Source organism: Cololabis saira, chromosome 10, assembly GCF_033807715.1.
Source record: "Cololabis saira isolate AMF1-May2022 chromosome 10, fColSai1.1, whole genome shotgun sequence".
Classification (NCBI taxonomy): domain Eukaryota; kingdom Metazoa; phylum Chordata; class Actinopteri; order Beloniformes; family Belonidae; genus Cololabis; species Cololabis saira.
Window position 1 is genome coordinate 31,786,869 of NC_084596.1, and position 12,219 is coordinate 31,799,087.

The window sequence follows — 12,219 nt, forward strand, 5'->3', positions numbered from 1 at the left end:
GTTCATTTCGGTGGACATCCCTGTAATCTACAATAAATTTGCAGCTTCTGTGTCTTCTTCTGTGTCGTTCCCCTCCACAATTTGGCCCATGTACAGTACGAAGACATATCTGACTCTTGCATCTTGGTTGTCTTGGAAAACACAAGAAAGGAAGTTAGAAAAAGAAAAAAAGACTAAACTAAAGTGCTGTATTTGATTCTTTTTCACACTTTGACAGTATTGACAGTCAAACTGTGCAAATGTCATCTGTATTGAAAATAAACACTGGAGCGGAAGAGTTTGTTAAATAGTGAAATATATAATATTTAAAATCAATTTGAATTAAAATAAATTGTATTTTTTAGGAAGTAATAATCTTCATATCATCATGATATGTCTACTACCGACAGCTTTTCTGTAGCCTCATTCACAGGCGGTTTCTTCCTCTTCTGTAGATATTGTGGTAGCGACTGGAATGACTTTATGACTTGGGGCACTACCTTTTCAGCGAACCCTGTTGCTGTGCTTAGAAACCTGGAGGAGTCGCCGTCTGCACTGGCCAACCTGACATCTTCCTCCTGCAGTTTCAGAAACCCTGCAAATGCCGGAACGATGAAAAAAACCTCTGCTGTGTGTGCCACCGAAACAAATAAGCACAGCAAGCAAATGAATAAAGCAGTGACCAGAGACGTTAGGAAAGTGTTGCTGGTCGTGGACCGTGATGTAGAGGAAAGGAACCTTCTAAAGATTGCTGAATGGCTTTTATGAAAGCACAAAGTTATGGTTCCTTCATTGGATTGTTATGTTGCATGTCCAGTCTTTTTGCCACAATCTCTGTGTGACCTCTAAATGCAGATCATAAACCACCACATGGCAGGCCAGTGCCTTCCACTTTAATATAGAATTACTGTATTTTCTGGACTATAAGCCGCTACTTTTTTCATAGGTTTTCAACCATGCAGCTTACGAAGGTGCTGCTATTCTGTGGATTTTTCTTCCACCGCTTGGGGCGCTCTAACCGGAATTAGAATCAAAACTAAGACAAAATAAATGCAAAGAAGAATACGCTTCTTCTTCTTTAGCAGATATATAATAGGTAGAAGCAGATTTCAAACAGACAAATAAATACTTATTTATTTTCTTTTCTCTTGGTTCTGTCCCGTTTTAATCAGCAAAGTTGCTGCCGTGTTAAAAGACACTGTTAGGAAAGGATCTATTTAGGTACAAACAGTTCAAAATCCTTCTGTACATGTAGTAAATATCTAATCTAACAACATAAATATCTGCGGCTTGCATATCTTTTTTTTTTCTTAAATAGAGCGGATGCGGCTTGTATATCTTTCTTTAATTATTTTTTTAAAAATAGAGCGGATGCGGCTTATATACAGGTGCGGCTTATAGTCCAGAAAATACGTTTTGTTTTCATTTTTCCTACTCCATGCACATATTTCCCAAAAACAGGGAGTATCTCCACTTGGTTTCTCTTGGTGGCTGCAGCATTTCCATCTATTCGTACTGAAATCAATTTCTCGATGTTGAACACCAGGGGCGCTTAACCCGTTTATCAATCAGAATTACAGGTAGAAGACATATAAATGTAGAAATGAGGAATAAAGGTATAATGTCTCCCCCACCTCTCACAGTGTACATTTTAGGTGTCAAAATGAAAAGTTGAACTCCGCCAGAGAGACTGCTGAGCCCCTGAGGAGGCAGCGATGTGCTCTAGTTATGATTGAGAAGGCCCGAGGAAGAGAAAACTTTTTCATTTTTAACACTTTTTCGAGAAAAGCTAGTCTATTAGAGATACTTTGTCACGGAAGCAAGGTTTTTGAGCAACATGCCACTCAGTTGCACTGATAATCAAAAGTCTCCCTGCAAACTTCTGCTTCATATCAAGACATTCTTGTCTAGCTGTCATCTGGAAAACTAGCAGATGGTCTTAGTGAAGTGATGAATCCAGGTATTTTTCATCATATCCCATATGCTTGATTTTTCTTTTCTATCTTTTATAACCCTCCCATCCTCCCACCAAATAGTTATCAATCCAGGTCTCTGTTGTCCAAATGTCTCAGTAAATGTCCACGTGTGAAAAAGTAACATTCATTTAGTTTTTTCCTGTGAGTTCAATTTTTCTGGGTTTTTTTTTTACCTCTACAAGAGGAACATTTTCCACCTTCAGACCTGAAACATCATGCAGCTGCAGAAATGGCATGAAATGGTTGATGTCGTTGTATAGAGATACACAACAAAAGTAGCATAAACTAAAAGTACAACGACATACAATGTATACTGATATTTAACATTAAAAGGACTGGGAGTTTTAAAAGGACAGTGTCATTTCATATTCATGTGTCAGTTCTATGATTTCTGGAGATATCTTAAAAAACAAGTGGTTAATATTCAAGTATGCCATCAGCTGATAGTCAGATTACCTAAAATAGTATAAACAATGAGATTTTCAGCTGGTTTTCTTTTAGATATAATGTACAGGGCTTAGATCTTATATCAAAATGTAGGCAACGTTTTCATCTTTCAGTGAGTGACACTGCTGTTGCAATGGTACCTGTATTTTTGACTAAATCCCCTCAAAGTACAGGGTGTGCCAGGCAAAGCTTCAGTTTATTCAGGTTAAGAACAGAAAATGAGGATGTTTTAACCATGACTTATATATAATACTCATGAGATGCATTTAATTCCAAGTTTGCGCAGATCTCTTGAGTTGTACCTTTTAAGCATCAGTATGCTATCCATAAACTGTCCTCAAGAGGTGGGAATCACCACCGCAGCCAGTCACTTGAAGTCATTTTGCTTTTCACATTACCTGATTGATTGCCAATGTAGACACACTACATCATCTGAAAGTGACTCGGTTACCAAAAGAGGTCTTTAAAACCACATTTTGTCTACAAAACCACGTACATACGTCAGCTGACAAATAACACATACGGAGAAGGTCGGATGATGCCTCAAAGATGGCTGGAGTTCACAGAATGAAAAAGGTATGAAACATATGTTCTAAAACATCAAATATCTGATGAAAAGAAAACTATAAATATCGTATTATAGAAGACAAAATGAACCTGATCAAATGCATATGTAGTTCAACCTGTTTGTGTAATGATTTTTTCTAAAGAAGCACAACATAACATAAAATAGAAAAACATGAATAAAGGAAATAATGAAAAACTAGATGCCTGCTTGTACTAGTTGTGCTGCAGTATTGCGTTGTTCGGTTTGCAGACTTGATCCTCTGAAATCCCTCCTCGACGGAGACCTCAGTCCATGTCTTTCTCTGTCATTGGCTGCAGCTTGAATAGGAAATCCACTGAAAGATATTTGGCTTGATGGATAACTAAATGGATATCTACTGGCTATAGGTAGAATAGCTTCACAATGTATCAGTGGATGTCTTTGGCGAGTCTTGGAGTTGTTCATGCATAATGATCAAGTGCTTACTCCCAGTTGTTGATGTGATTCGTTCTGCAACTGGCAAAACAGACCTGAAATTACAAAATCTGAATCACCCTTCCACATTGTTCTCATTATTACTTGCTCATTATTTATCCTATCGGGGTATTAAAAAGGTATTTTTGAGTAGGGGTGCCTATAAAAATAATCGCCGACAAATTTGATTGTCGACTCTTGTCGTCAAAAAAACAAATCCGAGTGAGGCATTGCTTTCCTTCTTATCTCTGATGAAGAACTCACTCTGTGTTCTCTGCTCCCGCCGTCCATGAACTCTGACGTGAATATCGTCAAACCGTTTCCAGTTTAGGTTCCTCCCAGGAAATTCAAACAAAAAATTTGTAGAAAAATGTTTTACTTAAATTATTAACAGTTTGTATAGTTTTGCTCTCAGTCAGAGTTTTGATTTAAAGTTCATTTTGCTTTGCTTGCATAATAAAGAAACAAAAATCCCTCCATAGATGCCAAATCAAGTTTATTCTTTCATTCTTCTATGTTTACCTTTACCATTTAATTTTTATTTGTTCACAAAAATGTATGAGTTTGATCATCAGTTTGGTTTTCCAGATCACTCCTGTGATCATATAAAGTGGAAGAGATGTAAATTTATAAACATTTTTTTTATTAATGTATTTATTTATGTAGCAACAACCCTCAACCGGTGGAAGCAATATAGCTGCCCTTCCTGAGTCTGGTTCACCAGAGGCTTCTTCCTGTTCAAGGGGGGTTTTTCCTTCCCGCAGTCGCGTGGTGCTTGCTCAGGACAGGGGACTGTATCAAAGACCGTATTGGTGCAATCTGTTGATTCCTGTAGCGAAGCAATAATTTGAGTTATTTTATTGGCTTTGTATCATTTGGACTAATTGGCAACAATTTGATCTTTATTGTTGAATTTCCTCGCAATGACATTTGTCATGATTTGGCTCTATAATAAAGTTTAATTGCACTTAATAACACAAAGCAGTATGATGATAGTAAACAGTCGTTAACGCCTGCTAATGTGCACAACACAGCTGTGCGTAATAATAGTTTGAGCTTCTACAAAGAACCTATTGGGTTGTCACTCATACAAATATGAATATTGTGCAGATTGATGTCCATTATGTTTTATGTTGCAGAGCTCAAATGACACACATACTTCTTTTTTTATGTTTTCAGATTTATGGTTATAATGATGAAAGAATTATACACTGAACAAGCTGATGATTTTCAGCTTTTATACCATCTCCAATAAACCTATAAACTATCTGCAGACAACTATGTAATTAATTTGAATCTGTCTTTGACTGTACACATTCAGAGTTTAATCTGTAAACTGTATCCTCCAGAATGCAGACATTCGGTGCGTGTCTTTCTAAATTGTTGTGAAAGGATCCTCGCACGCAGGTTAGGTGTCAATAAAGAAGCTTCTCATCACACAGTTCACACTCCCACTCATTTACATGAAATATGTGCAGCTGCAGGCAGCTTTTTTATATCGTATTTCATTTTTCCGATTTGCATCAGCAAGCAAATCAAGACATGTTCTTTTTATTTCATTTGTGTCCCTCAGAAAGTTGATGATATGCCTTTATTTTTGTCTCGTGGTGCGATTTGTTGCTAGAATCAAAGAAATATCTTCATCCAACTGACAAATAACAGTTGTCTCGCAGTGGGGCACCTAAGCTGTTGAAAAACCCTTCCTCATTCACTCCCTTCTTTCCCTCCTCTCCTTCCTCCCCTCCCTCTCCCAGCCTCACAGACAGAGTGATTTGACTCCGGGCTGTTTGGTGCCCACTGCACCGTCGCTGAGGACTTCAATAATCAACCACTAAAATTAGAAACTGTAGGTGCACACTAATTCCCCATCTTAATTCCTTTCTGGTTTGTGTTGGCTGCTCTCTCGTTTGAAGATGTGAGCTATCCTTCTCCACCATATGGCTGCCTGACGTATAAGTGAGCTCTGCAGTATTTTCAGTTTTGTAACAGCATATTCATTTCCCCCCCTGGTTATCTGAGAAAGGTGTTTCTTTAATAAAAATTAAACACCATGGATGTATTTTTAAACTTTACCAAACTTTAATGTGGCATTAGAGCTGCATTTAAAGTTGTGTATGTTTTTAAGTTCTGGGAACAAAAGTTCATAGTTGAGGTAGGAGAATGAGAATTTTAATTGCACTAAAATGTTATTAATAAGTCATAAATCAGTGCAAATCATTCTGTAGGCAAAATGCTCCCAAATGCAGGTTAATGCTGCAGAGTGATCATTTTAAGCCTGGATACTTTGAGCACAGATAAATATATAGATGTTGCTGATGAATATTTTTGTCACCTTCAGCATCAACATTCTGCAACATTCTTATAAACTGCCTGGTCATGGAAAAATAAAATAATTGACATTAAAATCACCACCCAGTTGCTACAACTGGCAACAATTTGAATGGAAGACAGATCATGTGCTCATGAAAAAGATGTTGCTCCATTTCAAGAAAAGGCACACATAACAACTAAGGAGCTACTGGGCTGCTACAGTTGGATTAAAAGTGCTATTAAATCCTTAAAATATAATGATGAACCAGCATCTTTCAGGAAGAAACCGGGTTGGAAAAAAATCTGATGGATTGCCACTGGTGCCCATTTAATCATTTGACAAAATCCATTTGAAAAAGATCAAGAATGAACACAAGATTTTAAAAATGTTTTTACATGAACTATGTGAAGAGGTATTGGGATTAAAGAGCGTTGTTGCCTTAAGAAAAGTTCTTTTTGGGAGGCCAATTGAAAACAAAAGGCCTCGGTTTGCTTAGGAGCATAACGATTGGAGTCTGGTGCAGCAGGAAAAGGTCATGTGACTGATGAGTTCAGGTTTATCCAGCTCCAGAGGGATGTGCCCATCAGGGTTAAAAGAGCAGCAGACTAAGTGACCTGCAGTGCACGGGATTCTTCTATCATCAGCACACGTAAATATTGTGACGTGGCGTAACCGTTGATATAACGGCAGAGGTGGAAAAAGTACTGAAAAATTGTAATTGAGTAAAAGTATCTTTACTTTGCTTAAATCCTACTCAAAGTAAAAGTAAAAGTACTCATCTAAAAATTTACTCGAGTAAAAGTACAAAAGTACTTGATTTAAAATGTAATTTGAGTAAAAGTTACTTTCAGTTATTTAATGCAAAAAAAGGATGAGTCACGAATCAAATCCAGCACAAGTTGTTTTAATTAACTTTGAGGCATATTAAAGTTAAACATCCACACTTGTTCGAGTAAATTTTTTTAGATGTTGATGTCTTACATGCTGAAAGCTCCGTTCTGCCGGGCAGGCACATTTTACACTGCCTTTTGTGCATTTGAACGCGAATAAGTCTTCCAAGTTTGGCCAAGGGTTTTTGTGGTTTTTGTGGCTGGTTTCTGCCCGCATTTAATTTTTTCACCATAAATTTTGTACTCAGTAACGTGAGGGGGTTCAAATGTAGCGAAGTGAAATACTTGGGTCAAAATGTACTCGAGTAAAAGTAAAAATTACATATTTCAAAAACTACTTAGAAAATTACAAATTACTCATAAAAAGTACTCAATTACAGTAACGTAAGTAAATGTAATTTGTTACTTTCCACCCCTGTATAACGGAACGGTAAAAGTGATCCAACAAAACAGTGATGTGTGTTAAGCGTAAGCGTAAGCTTTGGGGGTTTCTTTTGCTTTTTGTTGTTGTTGTAGAGTCAATAGATGTCCCCCCTCCCCCGAACTGTTTTACAACCTGTTTCTGTTTCGACTAGAAAATGTCTGTTTTTTTTTTTTTATTATTGTCTATAAACATAATTTCCCAGATAGAGGGCCGACATGAAAGCACTTCATAAACTCAAAGGGATCCACTTAGAAATCAGTGGAGAAAATCATTGTTTGCTTTGGCTTTTGTGTGTTTGCTCCGAACATCCTCCCTTTCCCCTCCCGCAGCCACCGCTTGCATCATCCGACCATTCAGCCTTGCTGCTGGTATTAACGGGAGAATTCTTTGGAATCCTTCAATGGGCATTATTAGTATTCTGCGGGGAAATAAAAGGACCCATCTGTGTAGGGGGTGATGAGGGGGTGACAGCAGGAGGAGGGAAGAAGGAAGGGGACATCCCCTGAGAGATCGAGGGATTAACTACTGACACATGGAGCCTGCTAATAAGATGATTTGGAGAAGCCCAACTATAGGGTCACTGCACGTGTTTAAATCACACACCGGGCACACACACACACACACACACACACACACACACACACACACACATGCAGTCGTACACTCATTAAGTTTCATATATGATACTACATCAGCAATGCATCTCACACACTCATAGCATCCTCTATCCCGCACCAAAGACACACACACACACACATATGCAGTTGCATCTCAATGCACTTATTAAATTTGTAGTAGGGCCACATCTGGTCACGGGCACCCCGAGAACAAAAGGAGAAGCGGGAGGTGGTGTGGAGGTGGGAGTTGGGGGGGGGGGGGGGGGGGGGGAGCAGTGTGAGATATGGAGATTTCACTCCACACGCAGAGTATTAATGTGCGTGTGCACGTGCCAAGCATCTGTCATGTATAATTGGAGGGTGTCAGGTGCAGACACGGGGCCCGATTCGGTCCACCCACAACATGAATCGTCTGCTCCTGTGACTGGTAGAATCTGCGTGTCAACATCTACATTTATTACGGGGCTGACCCGGAGGTTCGAGAGGGACGGATGCCTGATGGGGGGATGAATGGCTCTCGGGACGGTCATGAATCACATCAAGTCACCATCAGATGAGCGTCTCATCTGCAGTGGCCCGACCAACGCTACTGTTGATTTAATCAGAATTCATTGATTGTTGGGAGCTTTACTCCTGGGAGGGATTTTTCTTGGCTGAGTAAAAACGTTCCTCTCAATGCCTGTCTCCAGAAGGCGTGCTCGCTGTTGAGTTAATAGGATCTTTGTTAAAGCTGTGAAGCGGGACTTGTTTGTTTCCGACGTGTAGATTATCTCCTCACCGAGCCCAAACGCTCACTCAGGATACGTGTGGGTGAACATGTCACCGCTGCTCTCGTGAGTTCTAACTGTCACCGTTCACACTCTGCTATGACGCCCCAGTCCTGCTTGATTGGTGAAAGTGCTGAGCTCTGAGCTCCGGGAGGAAGGTTTTTTGATACTTTTCTAGTTGTTGTTTTTTTGTTTTTCTTCTCCAAAACATCCCACGTTTTCTCAATTCACAGTTTTCAATTTGCACTTTTTACGACGCTTGTTACGGATTTCAGCTGATATGAGGAAAAAAAGTGTGGCTCATTACTGTCAGGGTTCATTCATGCTAGCTAGGTAATGTGTCACACAGGTTGATGAATCTGCTTGGAGCAGGCGTTTACTCCAGGGACGAGATAATTAACGCAGATACAGAGCAGATACAAAATAACAAAGAGTTTTTGCCTCGCAGTCTCTCTGTGTGGGCTAAATTTAACTTTAACGGTGATATAGTTCTGAGTGCTTTGATAGAAATAGATCACTGGGACTGCAGGAAAGGCAAGATAATGTAATGTCATTCAGCGTAAATAAGGTCTGGTTGGCTTCCTGAGATATGCTACGTCCAAAAATAGAATTTAGCTGACAGGGGGAAGTTGTAGCAACCAAAGATCGATACACTTTCACGCTGCTCCTCTTTTAAACTGAAGGCATTCAGGTGTTGTGCTTTGTTTTCCTTTGTCTTCTCCGATTGTGCCCTGACGTTTTGACTCTATCAGAGTTGATTATTGACAAAAAGAAGGGCCTGCAGAGATCCTTAACTTTGGAATAATGCAGACTGAGGCACAGTCATTTATGAAAGAGAAGTTTAAAAATGTTTACAATCAAGAGTCTGCATGGACAAAATAACACTTTTTCTACCAAAACATCTTAAATGTGTACTGGTGTTACTTCAGTAAAAAGTGGGTCATTATCCTTATTAATCCAAGTCTTTCCATCACAGCCATGTGCAGTTACAAAGCATTAACCTTGGACCAACGTGTGGAACAAAGTTGGCTTTACTTAACCATGGCAGTTGTATAAGCTTTTCAGGAGATAAAATCTGTTCCTATGTGTGGGATGTTATCCTGATGATGATGATGACATATATAAAGGTCTGAGGATGGTTTCATTCATGTGCTTCGTTAAGTTTTGTTTATAAACCTAAAGGCTGCAGTGTTTTCTTTGTACATCAGACTTTACTGTTGTTTTCCAGTAAAAACATGAGCCACTCCTGCATGAGTCACAGCACCACCCTCTTCCTGTTGCAAGTGGTTCCAGTATGTTTTATACCAGAGGAAATAGTTGTGAATGCGAGGGGTACAACACCTATTTTAGAAGAGATCATTTTTGTGACGTGAATGGGATGGCTAGCCCAATAACCAACAACCTGTCTGAATAAAAACGTCTCCAGTTGCTTTTCAAACACTATCTGTCTGTTTTTTTATGAAGCATTTTTGCTGATATTATCAGAAATTATCTGCACACAGTGATAACAAATGATTAATTAAAGGAGCTTGAGGCCGGATTGAGGCAGGATTTATGAAAAAAATTTGTATGTTTTAAGTTTTCTAGTAATAATGTCAGATGAAGCGTTCCAAACCCAAAAGAATGAGCCCTCTAGTGTATCTCTCCTTTGCCTTGAACAGGCTGTGTGCTGCAAAATGTGCTGCAATTCGGGCCGGAATTTCCCGCGCTGTCCTGCGGATGTGACGTCACATGATGCTGCATGCGCGTTCTCCCCGTTCTCCCGTGCCAGCTTCGCTGTTGGCTGCAGTACCCCCGACGGCCGCCGTGGTGAAGGGTGGCGCTAGAGAGTCTCATTTCTTAAAAGGAGCCTCATGCTCCTTTAAGTGTCAAAACAAAAAAACAATAATCACTTATGTAGGCAACAGGGCTCCCATCAACCTTCTTGATTTCAAAATATTCCTCAAGTGGTAAAAACTGCCGGTGGATAAATCTGAAACAGTTGTTAAAAGACACATTGGTGAAATAAAACCTCCAAATATCTCAACATTTACTGGAGCCTCTTTTGAGGAATCATCTCACAGGTTAAGATGCTACTTTAAACCTTTGCTGTAGCATCACCTGCACCTCCCTAACCATGTCACGGCGACTCGAACAAGAGATTGCTCTACTTGGTGTAGCTTTCCTGATGAGAATGACCCTGTGGAATACAAATATAAAATTTAACACACTGTAACAGAATAAGACTTGCTCACAATGCCTATACAGCAACCAGAGTTACATCCAGACATCAATGATTGAGGCAACGTCAGAAACTTCCTCCAGCTGGAGCTGTGGGAGTCTGAGACTGCAGACGGACATCCATGGCACAATAGGTCACAATCTGACTTTTATATTGTGGATAACAGGACGTTATGAAGTCATGTGTTGCAAAAAAATAAAAAATAAATATTGACAACCTGAAACCACAAGTCCTGTTCTTGTGATACCTTTATGCATTTCATGTCGTCATTTTCAGAACTGTTCAATCTTAACTTAGTGGTTTGTTCATCTGGTTCTAGCTATTATTATTCCTTTAATCATGGCATACTGTATGATGATTAAAGAAGCTATCTACATCTGCTTCTGCAGTTAAAAATTGAAAATAACTTATCATTTCTTCCTGCAAATCATGGTTTAAAACTGTACGTTGACATCCTAAATAAAGACATACAAGGCATCTGTCTGGCAGCGAGCACATTTTCTACTGCATGACTCAAAAACTGATGGTTGTGCCTTTTGCCAACATGCAACAGTCAGTCTTTCCCCATATGGCTCTGAACATGCTCACAAGCTGCTGTCAGTCAGTGACGATACCTCCCACACCAAACAGCAGAAGTGATATAGGCCCGGCCGCGCCAGAAAACAGCAGCAGATGGAGAGAATTCTGGATCCGCGAGCCATTGTGACGGACACCTCCGAGGCTCGAGTGAGTGGCAGCTGTTTCTCAGCACGCGTCCAGTTACTGCGCAGTCAGCTGCACGACGGGGATGTGAGCCCGAAGGTAGATTGGCAGGGGGTTTGGCAGGAGAAGCTTAATCACAGATGTGATGTCATTAGCGCACGCCCTCAGGTGTATCATTAACTGCTTTCAGATTCAGCAAAAGTAAAGTCCTGTACCAGTACAGCATAATGTGTCACTTTAAAAAGAAAAACATCAACTATTGTTTAATGACATTTTAAAAAATCTATTCTTCAAAGAAGTAAAATAGTAATCAAAGCACGGCCTCTAAAAATAAGCTCATTAAGCTCTGCTTTGTTCTAATGCTTAATGAAACACTGATTTTCGTAATCATCTACATAATTAGATGCAGATAAAAGTAGCCTGACTTCAAGGTGTAGTCACGGTTGCCTTAGCACCTGATTTCAACTCATAGTTAATTTGATAGAGAGGACTTTTCTCTACAATTAATAATTTCTCCAACACGGCTCCACGATTTGCAACTCACAGGCCAAGCTGCGTTGGCAGGTTGAGGCATGCAGATGTTACCTGTCAAAATCTTGAGAGTGGGCCTTATTAATCACAACAAACGTCCACCTCCAGTTTTATAGCTACAAGTAATTTAGCCAAAGAAATTTGCTTTGTAAACAGACCATCTGTAAAGCCATGTGGTTTTCAATCCTGCTGAGAGACAATGAGAAAACCTCCTAGCTAGCACTCTGAACTCACTGTCAGGAGGCATTCTGCTTACCGTATTTATAGCAAGTATTTATAGTCCTTATACATTTTTCATCTCTTCTGAAGACATGAATCTTTTCCTTGATTATT